General features: G+C 38.4%; 1 protein-coding gene across 1 annotated transcript in view; it reads right to left on the bottom strand.

Annotated features, from left to right (window-relative positions):
• ADORA1 (adenosine A1 receptor) overlaps positions 1-22,018 on the bottom strand; it is a 224,322-nt gene that overhangs the window by 190,787 nt on the left and 11,517 nt on the right. The window lies entirely within an intron of this gene.

Here is a 22,018-nt window from a genome sequence, read left to right as displayed (position 1 = left end):
GATTGGCGGTTTAGGGGTCAATATTTTAATTTTGTTATTTGCGTTGTTTAATTTGCGGATTAGGGGTTAATTACTTTATTATTTTGCGATGTGGGGGTTGGCGGTTTAGGTGTTTGTTAATACTTCGTGCGGGAGGTTAGTTTTTTTTGTTATAATTTGTGTGGGCGGTTAGTTTTCTTTATTATTTCGTGTGGGCGGTTGTTGTTTTTTTTATTTCTTGCGGGCGGTTACGTGTTTTTTCGTTATTATGTGCAGGCGGTTGCATGTTTTTCTAAGGCTTTATTTGCCTACGCTGCATCCAGGTGGATTACGAAAATGGCAGAGTGGGGAAAGAATCCACATTTTCGCAATCCACCTTTAGAGTTTACTGCTCTAGACCTGAGGAAGAGGAAACTTATGAAAGCTTGTCTTGTAATGTGAAATGTTAGTATAATAGTACAATAAAACATACATAACTACATACAGATCTACTGTGTTTTGCTTCTAAATTACTGGACTTTTATTGGTTCTCCAATCTATAATGTTACACAGATATATTTTGTTGACATACTCAGCTTGTCAAGAGGATATTGAATGTAACTATACATCTTGCATGAACAAATGTTGCTATTTGACAATGGAATCACTATCTGTATGCTCTTTAATATTGCGGGGCTCTATCCTACAATATCACTTTTTGTAGACTGCACCCTCAATGACTGTTGCTATACGATGACACTGTGTGACATGTGATCTCCTTGTGGACACTGCACTCGTGTTTGTGTGATCCCCTTCTGCACACACATCACCCTATACAGATGTAATCCCCCACTGCACACACATCACCCTTTACAGATATGATCCCCCACTGCACACACATCACCCTTTACAGATGTGATCCCCCACTGCACATACATCACCCTTTACAGATATGATCCTCCACTGCACACACATCACCCTTTACAGATGTGATCCCCCACAGCACACACATCACCCTTTATAGATGTGATCCCCCACTGCACACACATCACCCTTTACAGATGTGATCCCCCACTGCACACACATCTCCCTTTATAGATGTGATCCCCCACAGCACCCTTTATAGATGTGATCCCCCACAGCACACACAGCACCCTTTATAGATGTGATCCCCCACAGCACACACAGCACCCTTTACAGATGTGATCCCCCACTGCACACACAGCACCCTTTACAGATGTGATCCCCCGCTGCACACACATCACCCTTTACAGATGTGATCCCCCACTGCACACACATCACCCTTTACAGATGTGATCCCCCGCTGCACACACATCACCCTTTACAGATGTGATCCCCCACTGCACACACATCACCCTTTACAGATGTGATCCCCCACTGCACACACATCACCCTTAACAGATGTGATCCCCCACAGCACACACATCACCCTTTACAGATGTGATCCCCCACTGCACACACATCACCCTTTACAGATGTGATCCCCCGCTGCACACACATCACCCTTTACAGATGTGATCCCCCACTGCACACACATCACCCTTTACAGATGTGATCCCCCACTGCACACACATCACCCTTAACAGATGTGATCCCCCACAGCACACACATCACCCTTTACAGATGTGATCCCCCACTGCACACACATCACCCTTTACAGATGTGATCCCCCACTGCACACACATCACTCTTTACAGATGTGATCCCCCACTGCACATACAGCACCCTATACAAATATTACATCACTATGGATGCTGTGGGTGTGGGGGAGCTCACATCGCTATGAGATGTTCTGTGTGTGTTTGTGCCCATGCACAATGGCTAAGCAGCTGTTCTATCAGAACTAAACTAAGAAAATAGGTTTATAAGAAAATACACCTAAAAGTATGTCTGGAGAACTACATGACAGACACGTGCACTCTCCTGAGCTTATCTTCCTGCTTTTCAACAAAGGATAAAACGAAAACAAAGAAAATGTGATAATAGCAGTAAATTGGAAAGTTGTTTAAAAGTATATGCTCTATCTGAATTATGAAATAAAACATTTTGATTTTATATCCCTTTAAAAACAATAATAAATTACAGTAAATATGTATCCGCATCCTCACTTCATAGCCTTAAGGGAAATTGAAATGCGTTATCTAAGTTGTTTTCTTGCAGGGCTTGTCCATACCGGAGCTTTGCAAATATCCATAAGAGCTGAGCCACATAAAATCTTCTTTGATGAGCAGGGATCAGATACCCTTGTGAAAAAGCAGCAGATCCATCTCAGTTTTACAACACACAACTGCAATAAGATGACACTCAAGGTAATGGGTTTGAGCTGTTTCTTTGAGTAGTATAAAATGTGGTTTTAAATGGTTAATTTTACAAGATTTTACCGTCTTAATAATTTACTAAGCTGTATTTGGAAGATTTGTATTCCTTGTTTCTTGCTGATTTTGCAAACATCACTTTTAATCAATGAGGCAGCTGCCTGTAATACAGACATTTTGTGTGACCAAATTTAGGGGTTGATCACAAATTATCTAACGATTTTTCTACAGAATTTACTATTAAAATATATGGGGGGGTTGTAGATAAACATTTTGATAAAGGATTGTGATCGACCCCTTAATGTGTGTGGGGCTTAGGACTAATTCAAAATAATGCCACTAGCAAGTTACTGCCCACTCTACAGTGATATTCTAAAAAATTCCAGTTAAAGGGGACATGAAACCCAAAATTAAACATTCATGATTCCGATACAGCATGCAATTGTAAACAGTTTTCCAAGTTACTTCTGTTATCTAATTTGCATTGTTTTCTTGGTATCTTTTGTGGAAGGACCAGCAAAGCACTACTGGAGCTAGCTGAACACATCTGGTAAGCCAATGACAACAGTTATATATGTGCAGCCACCAATCAGCAGCTAGCTCCCAGTAACTGACCCTACATAGGTATGCTTTTCAACAAAGGATACCAATTGAATTAAGCAAATTGCATAATATAAGTTAATTAGAATGTTCTTCAAACTGCATGATTTGTCAGAATTATGTAAGAACATTTTTTTTTTTGTCCCTTTAAGGGGAAAATTGGGCTTAGGTTATAGTTATCCAATAAGGTTAATGTGCATAAGGAGATGACAGTAACAGCAGTGGTCACTTGGTCATTTTCAATATTATTTAAAGTGATGGTAAATTTCTATGTTTATAGTAACAATATATGTAATTATAAAGTAAAAGATGGGCACTTTCATTCAAGAAATGAATTGTAAACGATTATTTTTTTAATAATTACCCTTTCATGTTTTTATACATTGCGCTCGTAACTGATACTCTATTTCTGTCTTTACTGACGATTCAGGCTGTAGCAAATCAGATCGCGTCCTCTTTGGTGTCAAAATCAGGATGTTTAAGGGGGCGTGATACGATTGGCTACAGCCTGAATCGTCAGTAAAGACAGAAATAGAGTACCAGTTACAGGCGCAATGTATAAAAACATGAAAGGGTAATTATTAAAAAAATAATCGTTTACAATTCATTTCATGAATGAAAGTGCCCATCTTTTACTTTATAATTACAAATATTGTTACTATAAATATTGAAGTTTGCCATCACTTTAATAGAATCTAAGCAAAAAAAAAATCATTTTTCTAATTTACTTCTTTTACCGCATTTTCTTTGTTCTCTTACGGCTAGATTTAGAGTTTTGTCGGTAACAACCCGAAAAGCTAACTCCGGCTTTTTTCTGGCCGCACCATAAAAATAACTCTGGTATTGAGAGTCCACATAAAGGCTGCGTTAGGCTCCAAAAAAGGAGCTTAGAGCATATTTAACGCAGCTTCAACTCTCGATACCAGAGTTGCTTACGGACGCGGCCAGCCTCAAAAACGTGCTCGTGCACGATTCCCCCATAGAAATCAATGGGGCTGTTTGAGCTGAAAAAAAAACCGAACACCTGCAAAAAAAGCCGCGTTCAGCTCCTAACGCAGCCCCATTGTTTGCTATGCGGAAACACTTCCTACGTCTGCACCTAACACTCTAACATGTACCCCGAGTCTAAACACCCCTAACCTTACACTTATTAACCCCTAATCTGCCGCCCCCGCTATCGCTGACCCCTGCATATTATTTTTAACCCCTAATCTGCCGCTCCGTAAACCGCCGCTACTTACATTATCCCTATGTACCCCTAATCTGCTGCCCTAACATCGCCGACCCCTATATTATATTTATTAACCCCTAATCTGCCCCCCACAACGTCGCCTCCACCTGCCTACACTTATTAACCCCTAATCTGCCGAGCGGACCTGAGCGCTACTATAATAAAGTTATTAACCCCTAATCCGCCTCACTAACCCTATAATAAATAGTATTAACCCCTAATCTGCCCTCCCTAACATCGCCGACACCTAACTTCAATTATTAACCCCTAATCTGCCGACTGGAGCTCACCGCTATTCTAATAAATGTATTAACCCCTAAAGCTAAGTCTAACCCTAACACTAACACCCCCTAAGTTAAATATAATTTACATCTAACGAAATTAATTATCTCTTATTAAATAAATTATTCCTATTTAAAGCTAAATACTTACCTGTAAAATAAATCCTAATATAGCTACACTATAAATTATAATTATATTATAGCTATTTTAGGATTAATATTTATTTTACAGGTAACTTTGTAATTATTTTAACCAGGTACTATAGTTATTAAATAGTTAAGAACTATTTAATAGTTACCTAGTTAAAATAATAACAAAATTACCTGTAAAATAAATCCTAACCTAAGTTACAATTAAATCTAACACTACACTATCATTAAATTAATTAAATAAAATATCTACAATTACCTACAATTAAACCTAACACTACACTATCAATACATTAATTAAATACAATATCTACAAATAACTACAATGAAATAAACTAACTAAAGTACAAAAAATAAAAAAGAACTAAGTTACAAAAAATAAAAAAATATTTACAAACATAAGAAAAATATTACAACAATTTTAAACTAATTACACCTACTCTAAGCCCCCTAATAAAATAACAAAGCCCCCCAAAATAAAAAAATGCCCTACCCTATTCTAAATTACTAAAGTTCAAAGCTCTTTTACCTTACCAGCCCTGAACAGGGCCCTTTGCGGGGCATGCCCCAAGAAGTTCAGCTCTTTTGCCTGTAAAAAAAAACATACAATACCCCCCCCCCCAACATTACAACCCACCACCCACATACTCCTAATTTAACCCAAACCCCCCTTAAATAAACCTAACACTAAGCCCCTGAAGATCATCCTACCTTGTCTTCACCTCACCGGGTATCACACCGATTCGTCCTGGCTCCGATATCTTCATCCAACCCAAGCGGGGGCTAGACATCCTCTGAAGAAGTCCAGAAGAGGGTCCAAAGTCTTCATCCTATCCGGGAAGAAGAGTAGATCCGGACCGGCAACCATCATCTTCCAAGCGGCATCTTCTATCTTCATCCGATGAGGACCGGCTCCATCCTAAAGACCTCCACCGCGGACCCATCTTCATCTGGCGACGTCCAACTGAAGAATGACGGTTCCTTTAAGGGACGTCATCCAAGATGGCGTCCCTCGAATTCCGATTGGCTGATAGGATTCTATCAGCCAATCGGAATTAAGGTAGGAATATTCTGATTGGCTGATGGAATCAGCCAATCAGAATCAAGTTCAATCCGATTGGCTGATCCAATCAGCCAATCAGATTGAGCTCGCATTCTATTGGCTGTTCCGATCAACCAATAGAATGCAAGCTCAATCTGATTGGCTGATTGGATCAGCCAATCGGATTGATCTTGATTCTGATTGGCTGATTCCATCAGCCAATCAGAATATTCCTACCTTAATTCCGATTGGCTGATAGAATCCTATCAGCCAATCGGAATTCGAGGGACGCCATCTTGGATGACGTCCCTTAAAGGAGCCATCATTCTTCAGTTGGACGTCGCCGGATTAAGATGGGTCCGCGGTGGAGGTCTTCAGGATGGAGCCGGTCCTCATCGGATGAAGATAGAAGATGCCGCTTGGAAGATGATGGTTGCCGGTCCGGATATACTCTTCTTCCCGGATAGGATGAAGACTTTGGACCCTCTTCTGGACTTCTTCAGTGGATGTCTAGCCCCCGCTTGGGTTGGATGAAGATATCGGAGCCAGGACGGATCGGTGTGATACCCGGTGAGGTGAAGACAAGGTAGGATGATCTTCAGGGGCTTAGTGTTAGGTTTATTTAAGGGGGGTTTGGGTTAGATTAGGGGTATGTGGGTGGTGGGTTGTAATGTTGGGGGGGGGTATTGTATGTTTTTTTTTACAGGCAAAAGAGCTGAACTTCTTGGGGCATGCCCCGCAAAGGGCCCTGTTCAGGGCTGGTAAGGTAAAAGAGCTTTGAACTTTAGTAATTTAGAATAGGGTAGGGCATTTTTTTTATTTTGGGGGGCTTTGTTATTTTATTAGGGGGCTTAGAGTAGGTGTAATTAGTTTAAAATTGTTGTAATATTTTTCTTATGTTTGTAAATATTTTTTTATTTTTTGTAACTTAGTTCTTTTTTATTTTTTGTACTTTAGTTAGTTTATTTCATTGTAGTTATTTGTAGGTATTGTATTTAATTTATTTATTGATAGTGTAGTGTTAGGTTTAATTGTAGGTAATTGTAGGTATTTTATTTAATTAATTTATTGATAGTGTAGTGTTAGGTTTAATTGTAACTTAGGTTAGGATTTATTTTACAGGTAAATTTGTAATTATTTTAACTATTTTAGCTATTAAATAGTTCTTAACTATTTAATAGCTATTGTACCTGGTTAAAATAAATACAAAGTTACCTGTAAAATAAATATTAATCCTAAAATAGCTATAATATCATTATAATTTATATTGTAGCTATATTAGGATTTATTTTACAGGTAAGTATTTAGCTTTAAATAGGAATAATTTATTTAATAAGAGTTAATTAATTTCGTTAGATTAAAATTATATTTAATTTAGGGGGTGTTAGTGTTAGGGTTAGACTTAGCTTTAGGGGTTAATACATTTATTAGAATAGCGGTGAGCTCCAGTCGGCAGATTAGGGGTTAATGTTTGAAGTTAGGTGTCGGCGATGTTAGGGAGGGCAGATTAGGGGTTAATACTATTTATTATAGGGTTAGTGAGCCGGATTAAGGGTTAATAACTTTATAATAATAGCGGTGCGGTCCGCTCGGCAGATTAGGGGTTAATAAGTGTAGGCAGGTGGAGGCGATGTTGGGGGGGCAGATTAGGGGTTAATAAATATAATATAGGGGTCGGCGGTGTTAGGGGCAGCAGATTAGGGGTACTTAGCTATAATGTAGCTGGCGGCTCTTTGCGGTCGGCAGATTAGGGGTTAATTATTGTAGGTAGCTGGCGGCGACGTTGTGGGGGGCAGATTAGGGGTTAATAAATATAATATAGGGGTCGGCGGTGTTAGGGGCAGCAGATTAGGGGTACATAAGGATAACGTAGTTGGCGGTCGGCAGATTAGGGGTTAAAAAATGTAATCGAGTTGCGGCGATGTGGGGGGACCTCGGTTTAGGGGTACATAGGTAGTTTATGGGTGTTAGTGTACTTTAGAGTACAGTAGTTAAGAGCTTTATAAACCGGCGTTAGCCCAGAAAGCTCTTAACTACTGACTTTTTTCCTGCGGCTGGAGTTTTGTCGTTAGATTTCTAATGCTCACTTCAGACACGACTCCAAATACCGGAGTTAGAAAAATCCCATTGAAAAGATAGGATACGCAATTTACGTAAGGGGATCTGCGGTATGGAAAAGTCGCGGCTGAAAAGTGAGCTTTAGACCCTTTTTTGAGTGACTCCAAATACCGGAGGTAGCCTAAAACCAGCGTTAGGAGCCTCTAACGCTGGTTTTCACGGCTACCGCCAAACTCTAAATCTAGGCCTTAGTATCCTTTGTTGAAGTGTAAACCTAGGTAGGCTCATAGGAGCTCAGGAGCATGCATGTGTGTCTTAAGCATTCTATGGCAGCAGTGTTTACAACAACATTTGTAGAAATGTTTTACATTTTTGAAAACATTACTGCGATAGAGCGCTAAAGACACATGCACACTCCTGAGCTCATATGAGCCTACCTAGGTACACTCTTTAACAAAGGCAGCAAAGCAGATTTGATCATAGAAGTGAACTAACAAGTTGTTTGAAATGGAATGCTCTATTTAAACCATGAAAGATAAATTATGACTGGACATCCTACAGGAAATAACCATATCCCCTCTTCATCTGCCCTTCTGGTTATCTTTTGGAAAGAGTAAAACTGATTTTTTTGGATCATTAGAACATAAGTGACTATTGTTATTACAATGGGCTAGATTACAAGTGGTGAGCTATTGTTAGCACAAATCCACATTACAAGTGGCGCGGTATTTAAATTACTGCAAATTAATTTGTGCTAACTCTCTGTAATGTACGCACCCCATATTTTCTATGGGCGTCGTTGAGCATCAATGTGTGCTCATATTAAGTTGAAAGTAAATGGGATAGCTTGAACGCAATTGTATTTTACGCTCAAACTTTTCTATGTGAACTCAAAGCTCATGTAAAGGTTTTGGTCTTAAAAAAAGTTGCACTAAGAATAATAAATAAAAATAATAATAAATAAATAAAACATTTCCATCTACGCTATCCACCCTCTACTCTATTAACCCCTAAACTGCCACATCCCCCACCAATTACCCTGCTACACTTTTAACCCCTAAACCACTACATAGCCCACCACAAATTACCCCACTACACTATTAACCCCAAACCACCATATAGCTCTCCACTAGAAACTCCCTATACTAGTAACCCTTTGACCACCTATACCAACTTTAAAAACTGCCCCTAATGTATTAAACCCCTAACCGCCACAACTTTTCTTGCCAGATTTTTTTAGTGTAGGTTTGTTTTAGACTGGCAAATGAGCTAAATCATTTATGCCCTTTTCAGGAATTTTTTTTAAGATAAGTTTTTTTTCAATGGAAAAGAGCTATGATTTACTTCTCATGGCATTTTTTTTAGGATGTTTTTTGTTGTTTTTTTTAAATTTTGGGGGGTGAAGCTAATCACTTCAACTAGGGCACTGCCCGACAATAGCCCTTTTCAAGGCAATATTTAGAGTAGGTTTTAGTTTTAGTTTAGTTTTTTTTTTAAGGGTGGGCGTTTTTTAATGAGACTTTAGTTTTAGGATAGGTCTTAATGGTTGGGGATTTTTTATTTTAGTAAAAAAAAATAATTTTGCAATAGTAATGTTTTTTATTTTTGGTACCTTCCCCTAAGCTTCAAAAAATAAAAAAAACATTACAATTACAAAAACATTTTTTTTTTTTTTACCAAAATGGTTAAGTTAGGGGCCTTGGGGGGGGGGGGTGAGGGGCGGTTTAGGGGTTACTATTAAAGGGTGTTTATAATAGTGGGCTATGTGGCAGTTTAGGGGTTAATAGTTTAGGGAGTTTATTGTGGTGGGGGTTGTGGTGGATTAGGGTTTATTAGTGTAGGGGGCTTATTGCGATGGGGGTTAACGTGTGAGTGTAGGTGTTATGTTTCATGTCTCTGTAAATAAAAGCTAACATTTTTCTTTCATGATTCAGATAGAGAATACAATTTTTACAAATTTTCCAATTTACTTCTATTATCATATTTGCCCTCTTCTCTTCTTATTCTTTGCTAAAGAGATATCCAAACAATTAGCATGCACGTGTCTGGAGCCATCTAGTGCTCTTGCTAATGTATAACATTGTTGCAAAACTGCTGCCATATAGTATTGTAGGTGTTCTGGGAAAATGGCGAACTTGTGAAAACAGCGAACGACGTCACTTCCTGTGACGTGGCATTGGCTGTTTCACAAATTTTGGCCGTTATGCGCATGCGTGTTAGCGTCATTACATACCTGGCCGCATACGTCACTGCTACAATTTTGAGAGCCGTGAAATCCCTGGACCTTTTCAAGAGCGCATGCATGGGATTTTGAAATCCGTCAATACCGCAGCTCACTCCACTGCTACAATTTTGGGACTTGTGTACTGTAATTCCCGGACCCTTTGTTGTACAGCGCCCCGCTTTGCCAATTTGCCATACAATTATACGTATCCCCTTTAAAGTGACATAACAATGTTTGTATGACCAATCAAACAGTTTGAACAATAAAAAAAAATTGTATAAGTTTTGCTGTTTCATGTCACTGTAAAGGGGATACGTATAATTGTATGGCAATTGGCCATAGGGTCCAGGAATTACAGTACACAAGTCCCAAAATTGTAGCAGCGGCGTGAACGGCGGTATTGACGGATTTCAAAATCCTACGCATGCGCTCTAGAAAGGGTCCAGGAATTTCATGGCTCTGAAAATTGTAGCAGCAACGTATGTAGCCACGTATGTAATGACGCTAGCACGCATGCACATTACGGCCAAAATTTGTGAAACAGCTGATGCCATGTCACAGGAAGTGACGTAGTTTGCTGTTTTCACAAGTTCGCCATTTTCACAGTCATGTCAACACTCATCAACTTTCCTTCCTGCTTTCCAATAAAGAATAACAAGAAAATAAAGAAAATGTGATAATAGAACTCAATTGGAAAGTTGTGTGAAATTGTATGCTCTATCTGAATTATTAAAGGAAAAATTTGGGTTTTATGTCCCTTTAACATCGCTGCTCCATTGTATTCAATGAGGTTACAGTGATATCGCAAATGCGATATCCACTGGTTAACTTCTTGCGTGCATGTTTTTTTGTGAATGCAACTTTTTACTTTCAACTTGTAATACCAGCACTACCCGACGCACACAAAATGTTAGCCTCTAGCGATTGTAACGCTCTAGCGGTAATCTAGCACAATGTGGGTAATGGTTTATCCTTCATAAGAGGGCAATCTTCTCTGAATTTATTGTCTAGTGGATTAAATATTCTCCCTTTTTCATCAATCAAATGACACCTAGAGGGCCATGTTACAACTCATCTGTAAAAGGAATCACTTCACATTAGGGGTCTTATGAATGTATGGACTTATTTCTCATTGAGAAGAAACTTAGTTTCATTTTTTTACTTTAAGGCTGCTGTGTAATATGCTGCAAAATTTCAGTTGTTTAATCTTACTAAAGTTAACTAAAGAGTTAAATATGGGTGTTTGTATAGAAAATAAGTATAGAATTGAGTTGACTACATTGCTCTCATTAGTCTTTCGTAAATGTTATTCCCCACCAAAGAAAAAAATAAATCTGTGAGTGATCACAATCTAATTTTTTGTGATGGCTTATATAATATCAATATCTGATTGGATTATCAGAAACTGCACATTAGATGAATTGAGAATTTTTAGCTTAATAATTTGTAATATATTTTTATAAACCAATAGAAAAGGGTGCTTAATCTCTTTAAAAGCAAACTAATATTATAGCTTTCTATAGCATCTTTGTGTTTCTGATCTTCTTCCAAGACGTACAATTCATATAAAAAGCTGAGCTAATTTAATATAATGCTTTTCTTTCCCTTCTACGACGGACAACTCTCTGCATCAGATATGCTAACTCAACCATTTCAAATCTAGATTTTATGACTTGTAAAAGTATTTCAGCTGCAATTGCCAACATTTTAATTACACTAAGAATAGCAATAAATTTAAGGGACACAATTTGTCTTTAATGATTCAGATAGAGCATGCAATTTTAAGCAACTTTCTAATTTACTCCTATTACAATTTTTTCTTCGTTCGCTTTCCCAAGAACTTTGCAAAAGCATTTCACAAACCTCATGTAGAGAATAGCAACCATCTTACTGTCTTGTGTAAAATGAAGTCCCTAATAATGTAATCTATTGGTGTATATCTTTTATGAGGTATCTGCCATAGCATCACAGCTAACTGCAAAGTCACACCCTTTCTTGGTGTCACAACATTGCTTGGAACAAAACCCAGAATACAACTGTGGCTTACAGTTAAAGCGTATACAGATGCCATCAGCAACCGACTATTACACAGTACTCACCTCCACCCTCCAGATTAAAGGGACAGCCAAGTCCCAAAAAAACTTTCATCTTTCATATAGGGCATGTCATTTTAAAACTACTTTTCAATTTACTTTAATCACCAATTTTGCTTTGTTCTCTTGGTATTCTTAGTTAAAAGCTAAACCTAGGAAGGCTCATATGATAATTTCTAAGCCCTTGAAGGCCGCCTCTTATCACATGCTTTTTTATTTGCTTTTCACAACAGGGGAGAGCTAGTTCATGTCAGCCATATAGATAACATTGTAATCACGCCTGTGGCTTGTGGCAGATACTGCACTAATTGGCTAAAATGAAAGTCAATAGATAATAAATAAAATGTCATGTGATCAGGGGGATGTCAGAAGATATTAATATAACAGTATTGGTTATGCAAAACTGGGGAATGGTTAATAAAGCAATTATCTATCTTTCTAAACAACAAAATTTCTGGTGTTGACTGTTCCTTTAAGATAGTGTGAAATAATTTGTTCTGTGATCAGTAACCCTTTTTCTGTAACTTGTGTTGCCCCTAACCCATATAGATGGAAAACAAATCTTAAAATCTGAATGCCAAGGAGTTAATAAACACAGGTATATTAGATTCTTATATTACTTTGCTTAAAAAAGAACAGAAGAGGCTGGGTTGGTGTAAAGTGAGGGCTACAACCTGATGGTGTGAGCAGGGCCACTCCTACCATTTGCAATGCCCTGAGCAAGACAAATTTATGGAACCCCTCAGCCCAGCCCCCTTATTAGCCTGCCCCTGTATGCCCTGCCCCCTGTATGGCCCACCACTAATCCAACATTCAGTGTTTCCTATATAAATAACACTGTACATTACACCACCTGATACCATAAACAGTGCTTTATAAACTAAATAAATGATGGACATTCCACATACTCATAACCTCACACCTGATGACAGTGTGGAGCCCCCCCAAAGTGCAGGGCCCCAGGTGGGTGCCCCTCTTTCACTCTGCCCAAAGGGCAAGGCTGTGTGAGAAGCTTTTAATCATCTGACCCATGACGAGGGAAAGGGGGAAGAAAACACTAGCTGACAGAATAGTTATAACCCAAGCTTCCCTGGGACAAAGTGGAACAAGCACAATTTTCAGATGCATTTCACAGCAGAAGGTAGCATGTATATTGCAATAATGTTATACTTTAAACAATGCATTTTTACATTTTTATTTTAATGTCCCTTTAAAGGGATACTAAACCCATTTTTTTTCTTTCATGATTCAGATAGAGCATGCAATTTTAAGCAACTTTCTAATTTACTCCTATTATCAATTTTTCTTCATTCTCTTGCTATCTTTATTTGAAAAAGCAGAAATGTAAGGTAAGGAGTCAGCCCATTTTTGTTTCAGCGTCCGGGTAGCACCACCTGGGTAGTGCTTGCTGATTGGTGCTTCTGACGGCCTCTTAAAGGGACACTGAACCCAATTTTTTTCTTTCATGATTCAGATAGAACATGACATTTTAAGCAACTTTCTAATTTACTCCTATTATCAAATTTTCTTTATTCTCTTGGTATCTTTATTTGAAATGCAAAAATGTAAGATTAGATGCCGGCCCATTTTTGGTGAAAAACCTGGGGGAGTTGTCCTCGCTGTTTGGTGGATACATTCATCCACCAATAAAAAGTGCTGTCCAGAGTATTGAACCAAAAAACTTAGATGCCTTCTTTTTCAAATAAAGATAGCAAGAGAACGAAGAAAAATTGATAATAGGAGTAAATTAAAAAGTTGCTTAAAATTGCATTCTCTATCTGAATCACGAAAGGAAAAAATTGTGTTTAGTATATAGGTATAACAAAGGCAGCTAGAGTGATGCCAAATTCTTTCAGTTTTGAAAAGAACATCAAATCATTTTGTAATATTTATGCAGTCAAGGAACATATTCTTTAGTATTGTTTGTCTTGATCCAATTAGATATAAATAATATCCTACATTAGTAAAGCAAGCAATATATAGAATGTTAGGATCAGAGATCAAAATCCTGTAGAATTAAACATTTTATGGGAAATAAAATGTAGAATTTATTTTTTTAAATCCCTTTGTTGTTTTGTGCCAGAATATTAATGTCATGGAAGTCTAGAATCAACAAAGTAAAGAGAGTCAGACATTTATTGATGTTTATAGATATGTATTTTTATTCACATATTTGTGAAGGAAGACTGCACATCTTTTTAAATATTATCTGTGATGGGCCTTTGTTTTGGTTTGGTTTGTATAGTTATCTGTAAAGATCTTACAGATAAAACAACATGGTACAACTTACAGTGTTCTTTTTGGTTTCTGACATTCCAGGTATATAAGGCCTTATAAGGCAGCAGCCAACCCCACAGCATAATTAACATTTAACAAGCAGGTGACTAGAGTAAACTCATAATGTTTACATCTTGCCTTAGCACTCAACACAATCTATAAGTGATTAGCTGGGATTTTCTACTGCCAGGGTGGTGAAGTGTGTGTGCCTATATTGGTGATAGTCTTTTAACAGTTCACTACATTACCCATGGTACTTGTTTTTTTCTTTCTTTAATGGTTCATTACTTTCTTATTTTTTCTTTTAAATTCATAACATATATAAAAAACATAACCTTAATTGGTGATGTATAGAATGGAATAAAAAAGAAAAATAATTGATTCAAATGACAGCAAAGTCAAAATTAAATGACCCATATAGGGCATGCCATTTTAAACAACTTTCCAATTTACTTCTATTATCAAATGTGCTTTGTTCTCATGGTGTCCTTTGTTGAAGTGTGTTTCTAGGTATTTTCAGGAGCAGCAGTGGGAGCTAGCTGCTGATTGATGGCTACACATGTATGCCACTTGTCATTGGCTCACATTATGTGTTCAGCTATCTCAAGCAAATTTAAAACAGATGCAAATTGTATAGTTGTTTAAAATGCATGCGCTATCTGAAGCATGAAAGTTTCATTTTGACTTTACTGTCTCTTTAAGCACTATAACCAAGGTCTATGTTGATAGCATAGAGGCTACCACCTTGGGCACTTGTACTATACTTTCACCACCCCTGTTCTAGGACAATGCAGTAACCCAGGTGTAATGCAGAAAAAAAGCTACAGCTCAATGTGTAGTGAACTGCTGGGTGAATCCAATGCCTCCAGTAAAAATACAACATTTTAATTAGCCTGACAACTTTTATGTTAAATGTACGTAAACTTTGTTGAAAAGGATACCTAGGTAGGCTCAGGAGGTGGCAATAGGGCCAAGATGCTTCTCCAAAGAGAATCCAGATGGATTTTTTTTTTCTATTTTTAATTTTTTATTGAGGACATTACATATAGTATACAATTACATTGTAAATACAGTATACAATCACGCAAATATTGACATCATATTTAATAAACCTGTAAATAAAGATATTCATTCCTCATTTTTTTTCCCCCTTAGATGAGGTTGGACACTCTTGGTCCAGTAATAACAGTGCAAAAAAACACAAGGGGTTTACATTAAACTAGGCACACATAGATATAACAGACAAACATAGAATTTTGCATCAGAACATAAAGAGGGATGTTATGCTAGCATAACAAATAAAACCATAATGAGTATATAGATGCAAAGTACCAGGACTGACTAATTAGAGTTGAATATGCCCACACCTATACCATGCTAATGCAAATACATTATTGACAAGTGCCAAATATGCAAACATGTCCAGTAATCCAGAGTTACACCTACAACAGATAAACTGAACCCCATCCTCTCGCCGTCTCGCCCGTCGACAGCGCAAGGAGGGGCCAGACATCAAGGCACAATATGTGCAGAGCATGTTTGAACTATAGATATACCATCCAAAAGTTTTTCATTTTGTAAGAATATAATTGGAGGCTTCTGGAGTTTTCATGATCACATGGCATGTATTGTAGCCTAATTAAAGTAAGAATTCTCGCCTTGCTGTTACAGTGGTTAACTGTGCTTTAACTAACTATTTATAATTATACAGACCATAACATCTTGTTAGCATAAACATTCTCCCTATTTCCTTAGTTGCTAGTGTATATATAAACCGTATAAAAACAAAACGCTTTCAACATGCAAGAATCTGGCATTTAAGTTATATGAGAAACTTTTTTATCTCCGTCTAAACATTCTACAATGTCTAAAGATTACCGTCCTTCAGGGATTTTTAGCCCATGATACCAAACTTTGAAGCAAAACATTTTTGACAATTTCAGGAGCCAAAAAGTACCATGTTGTGGGTCAATGTAGGACAGAGTTCTAAGTAACATTGATTCTGTGGCCTCCCAGGATTCCTCCCCATAATCCCGGGACAGCCGTGCCGCTCCATCACAGACCCCCAAGTGAGGTAAATCATGAGATGTTCCATTTAGTTGTTATCAAAGACTATTTGTTTTTATATGGGCTGTTTCGAGGCGAGCGCTGTCTTAATCTGGTAGCTAGCAGGTGGTTTCTCCATGTGGGTTATTGATGAAAAAAAGAAAGTCTCTTGCTTGCTTTCCCCGTTTGCACTCCCTTTTAAGGTACCGTTATCCTTTTTTGCTGACAGCTGGTAGGTGATCGGCTCAGGTAGATCCTCAGCCAACAATACTTCATGATGCCCAGCCCCTCCGGGCCCCAAGGACAGGCCAGACCCCCATGTCGCAGATAGATTTGTTCTCGGCACCTCCGTTGCTGCAGGCGGTACTCTACTCATAAGAAGCTGGAGTTAATTTACAGAAGGTGCTCTGTCTATCAAAGGCTGAAAAATCCTCTCCAGTCTGAGAAGGATAGAGTCAAGCGTAGTGAAAGAGCCTTTATCCCCTATGCCAGCCGTTACGGAAGCCACCAAATCGGTCTCCATGTTTTTCCACTCGGTAAGGTAAAGTGTAGATTAGAAAAGGCGGTGTACACTATAGATAGTTGAGGATGTCAGGTTAGTCTTAAATATGCATTCAGTCCTGGTACAACACCCCGGAGTACCGGGGGGGGGTGCTGCCTGTGTAGGTTACTGCTGCTACAGGCCTCAATTGTCCAATTCCGGCCCTGGGGTCATAAATACAGCAAAGCGTTTCCAATTTTGTTGTATATTGTTTAGATGCCCTGCTATTGTCGAGTTGGAGTCAAATGCTGTAATTGTGGAGCTTTATACAGCGGATTAAAGGCCAGAATCCAGATGGATTTTAACTTTGGATACATTGGTACCTAGGGGTTTGAATACCAATTTTGACCTACAGTGTTTTCTATAACATCCTTTTCATAAACATCCTTTGTATAACATCGTTTTTGGCAAGGTATTTTTTGAGAATTCTAGTTAATTTCTGTCCAAGTTGTGCTGAGGAATTAGGTTGTCTTATTTTCTGGGAAGTTAGTGTGCCCATTTGTCCGGGATTGTATAGGATATAGCACCAAATATGTTAAAGCATGGTTTATCAATTGATTGCATGTCTGTATTTAACACATTTTTTTCCAGCAATATGTATATGAATTCATTATGTTTTAGGCAATTGGACCCTGTCTTTACACCATCTAGATTGTATGCCACTATACTTTGAGGTGTAAATCCAACCTCTGTGCAGTACATATTGTATGTTTTATTTTTCCATTAATTCCTAACTTAAGTTGCTTTGTAGGTTATGACTCTAAGCGATCTATGCAGTTTGTGATTTCTATAAAGTATGTGCAGCAACCGCAATTTGTAATCTATTATTGAATGCAATTTTAGGTTTGATATGTTGGCCCAGATGGTGACCCGTAGTCTGATCGGCGCTTGCGCAGTAGCGCCGTGAGTGTTCTGCGGGGACCCGGATGTGGCAGAGCATTTGCACTTGGGGAGCATAATGGTAGCACATATAAGGTGGTAAGTCTATGTATTCTGTATGTCTGAGGACGGGCTTAGGCCTGAAAACGCTTACTGTATGTTTTATTTTCAGTAAAATACTGTTTGGTTAAAACGCCAGTGAGTGCCTACCTTTGTGGATTACTGTGTACTAATTTGGCCGGCACCCTGAGAGTTGGAACAGTGAGTGAGTGCTGGGTTCCCCTGAAGATTTGTATATATATATATATATATATATATATATATATATATATATATATATATAATTTCTATGGCATGGCCTAGGGTAACCTTTGAACCACCGGGGTGCACATCAGACGATCAAACGTTCTTCGAAGATCCCATATACTTGCAAAAAGGAAGGCACTCACCGGGTTTAACAAGGAAAACAGCTGTAACGTTTTGGAGTTTTACCTCCGTTTTCAAACAGAAAACAAGAACTCTAACTATACACAGCCTTAAATACCCTCTTTACCTTAATCACCTAGTGCAGGTGTTGCACAGCACATAGCATGCATCATCAGGCAGTGCCAGTATCTTAGCAACCAAATAAACAACCTCACGTGACCATCCATACCTATATCAAAAAAACAACGTGTTAAAATACTATTGTATCTAAAAACAATATTACTGTGAATAATGCTATATCCCTTATTGAAGATTATTAAAGCATCTTAAGCATTTTAGTATATATCGAAATTGAAGCATGTTTAAATGGACTTAAGCACAAATATCATTGCTACCTAAAGATTTCTACATCTGTTTAAGCAAATATATCAAAGAATCAATTGCTACATAGTAAGATCAGATACATCCAGCATCATACATACTGCTAATCTCGGCTGTCCTATATCTAAGGATGACATAAAACTACTCAGTTATGTCAAACCTCGGTCCCACAGCCTTACCTTATCAAAAGAGACTGACACATAACAAAACATCTGACCAAACAAGTAAAAAATAATAAGAGACAAATAAAGAAAATAAATAAACCAATAAAAAACAATAAAAAACAAACAACCCGCAAATGAAAAACACAATTCAACAAAGGACACACAAAGAACAAAGACAAAAAATTAACAATAACACAAAAAAAGAAAAAAAGAGAGAAGATCACATAAAGACCACAAAAATATCACAAGACAACAAAACAAAAAAACAAAAAAACATAATGCTGGGAATTAATGGCTCATATAGAGGTTATAGGAAGCTGTGCCACTCTAATTTCATGTTCAATCCTTTAGGGATTATAGTATCCAACTCGAAGGTCCATCTTGTCTCCCTTTGGAGTAACAGCCTACTCCTATCGCCGCCTCTGCTCATCTCGGGTACATGATCTATAATCGTGTATCTTTGATCTGCCACACTGTGTCCTTGTTCTTGAAAGTGCCTAGCCACAGGTTGATTAGATTCTCCATTTTTAATGACTTGCCTAATGGCACTCCTGTGATTAGCCATTCTAATCCTCAGATTATCGCAGGTCTTACCAATATAGAATAGGCTGCACGGACAATGGAGCATATACACTATATATGGGGTCGTGCAGGTTACCCTATACAGTGGGGAAAAAAGTATTTAGTCAGCCACCAATTGTGCAAGTTCTCCCACTTAAGAAGATGAGAGAGGCCTGTAATTTTCATCATAGGTATTCCTCAACTATGAGAGACAAAATGTGGAAACAAATCCAGACAATCACATTGTCTGATTTGGAAAGAATTTATTTGCATATTATGGTGGAAAATAAGTATTTGGTCACCTACAAACAAGCAAGATTTCTGACTCTCACATACCTGTATCTTCCTCTTTACGAGGCTCCTCTGTCCTCCACTCATTACCTGTATTAATGGCACCTGTTTGAACTTTTTATCAGTATAAAAGACACCTGTCCACAACCTCAAACAGTCACACTCCAAACTCCACTGTGGTGAAGACCAAAGAGCTGTCGAAGGACACCAGAAACAAAAATTGTAGCCCTGCACCAGGCTGGGAAGACTGAATCTGCAATAGGCAAGCAGCTTGGTGTGAAGAATTCAACTGTGGGAGCAATAATTAGAAAATGGAAGACATACAAGACCACTGATAATCTCCCTCGATCTGGGGCTCCACGCAAGATCTCACTCCATGGGGTCAAAATGATCACAAGAACGGTGAGCAAATATCCCAGAACCACATGGGAGGACCTAGTGAATGACCTGCAGAGAGCTGGACCAACGTAACAGAGGCTACCTTCAGTAACACACTACGCTGCCAGGGACTCAGATCCTGCAGTGCCAGACGTGTCCCCCTGCTAGAGAGCATTTGGATGATCCAGAAGCGGATTGGGAGAATGTCATATGGTCAGATGAAACCAAAGTAGAACTGTTTGGTAGAAACACAACTCGTCGTGTTTGGAGGAGAGAGAACACCATACCTACTGTGAAGCATGGGCGTGGCAACATCATGCTTTGGGGCTGTTTCTCTGCAAAGGGAACAGGACGACTGATCCATGTACATGAAAGAATGAATGGGGCCATGTATCGTGAGATTTTCAGTGCAAACCTCCTTCCATCAGCAAGGGCATTGAAGATGAAATGTGGCTGGGTCTTTCAGCATGACAATGATCCCAAACACACCGCCCGGGCAATGAAGGAGTGGCTTCGTAAGAAGCATTTCAAGGTCCTGGAGTGGCCTAGCCAGTCTCCAGATCTCAACCCCATAGAAAACCTTTGGAGGGAGTTGAAAGTCCGTGTTGCCCAGCGACAGCCCCAAAACATCACTGCTCTAGAGAAGATCTGCATGCAGGAATGGGCTAACATACCAGCAACAGTGTGTGACAACCTTGTTAAGACTTACAGAAAACGTTTGATCTCTGTCATTGCCAACAAAAGATACTTAACAAAGTATTGAGATGAACTTTTGATATTGACCAAATACTTATTTTCCACCATAATTTGCAAATAAATTATTTCCAAATCAGACAATGTGATTGTCTGGATTTGTTTCCACATTTTGTCTCTCATAGTTGAGGTATACCTATGATGAAAATTACAGGCCTCTCTCATCCTCTTAAGTGGGAGAACTTGCACAATTGGTGGCTGACTAAATACTTTTTTTCCCCACTGTACTTATGAAAATATTTCTTGTTGTGTCTCGGGTGAATGAAATACTTGCCTGCAGACATCCCATTGCAAGTGATACAACCACTACATTTTAAGCATCCTGGTTTAAGTGCCTGTTTGTTAAGCCAGTTCTTTGAGTAGCAATGTGCAGGATCCGTCAACTGCAGATTGTCTTTAAGGGATTTACCCTTCTTGTACCCAATTTGTGGTGCCGTCATATCTTTTAAGGGAAGTGACTCATCACTCTGGAGAATTTCCCAATTCCGCCTCAAGATTCCATTAAATTCATTTTTATCAGCAGTATACGTAGTTGTAAATGTTAATCTTTTCTTACTGTCAACTTTCTTACGGCTAATATCAGTAAATTGCATCACTTCCAACTGTGCGTTAAGAGCATTCCTCGTGTAACCTCGTCCAATGAAATTCTGTTTCATCTCTTTGAGTTGAATACTGGCATTCTCCTCTCTGGTGTTGTTCCTCCTAACACGCATAAACTGAGATTTAGGTAATGCCTTTTAAAGCGCATGTGGATGACAGCTAGATGCTTCAAGCAACAAGTTTCTATCAGTTGGCTTCTTATACAGAGTAGTCTGTAAGGTATTGTTCTCTTTATATATCCTCAAATCCAGAAACTCAATGGTCTCTTTGCTCCAGTTCATCTTGAACTTTAATGACTGATGTATTAGGTTCAGTGTATCAAACCATTCCTGTAGTGCTGCAGCGTCTCCCCTCCATATAACAAAGAGGTCGTCTATATTCCTTTTGTTGGTCAAGACTTTAGAATTTCTGAAGATAAAATTGTAACTGTTCTCAAACTCAGCCATAAAAAGGTTTGCGTATGATGGGGCCACATTTGACCCCATCGCAGTGCCAGTCAATTGTAAATAATACGTTTTTTTAAAACGAAAGAAATTCATTTTAAGGCAACATTCCAGAAGCTGCATTATAAACCCAATTGGAGGTCCCACATATGGGTATTATATATATATATGGCTTATATATAAATAGGCCAAAATAAACTTTCATGATTCAGATAGGGCATGTCATTTTAAACAATTTTCCAATTTACTTTTATCACCAATTTTGCTTTGTTCTCTTGGTATTCTTAGTTGAAAACTTAACCTAG

The sequence above is a fragment of the Bombina bombina genome, chromosome 3 (assembly GCF_027579735.1).
Source record: "Bombina bombina isolate aBomBom1 chromosome 3, aBomBom1.pri, whole genome shotgun sequence".
Lineage (NCBI taxonomy): Eukaryota > Metazoa > Chordata > Amphibia > Anura > Bombinatoridae > Bombina > Bombina bombina.
This window is presented reverse-complemented; position numbering and strand designations above follow the sequence as displayed.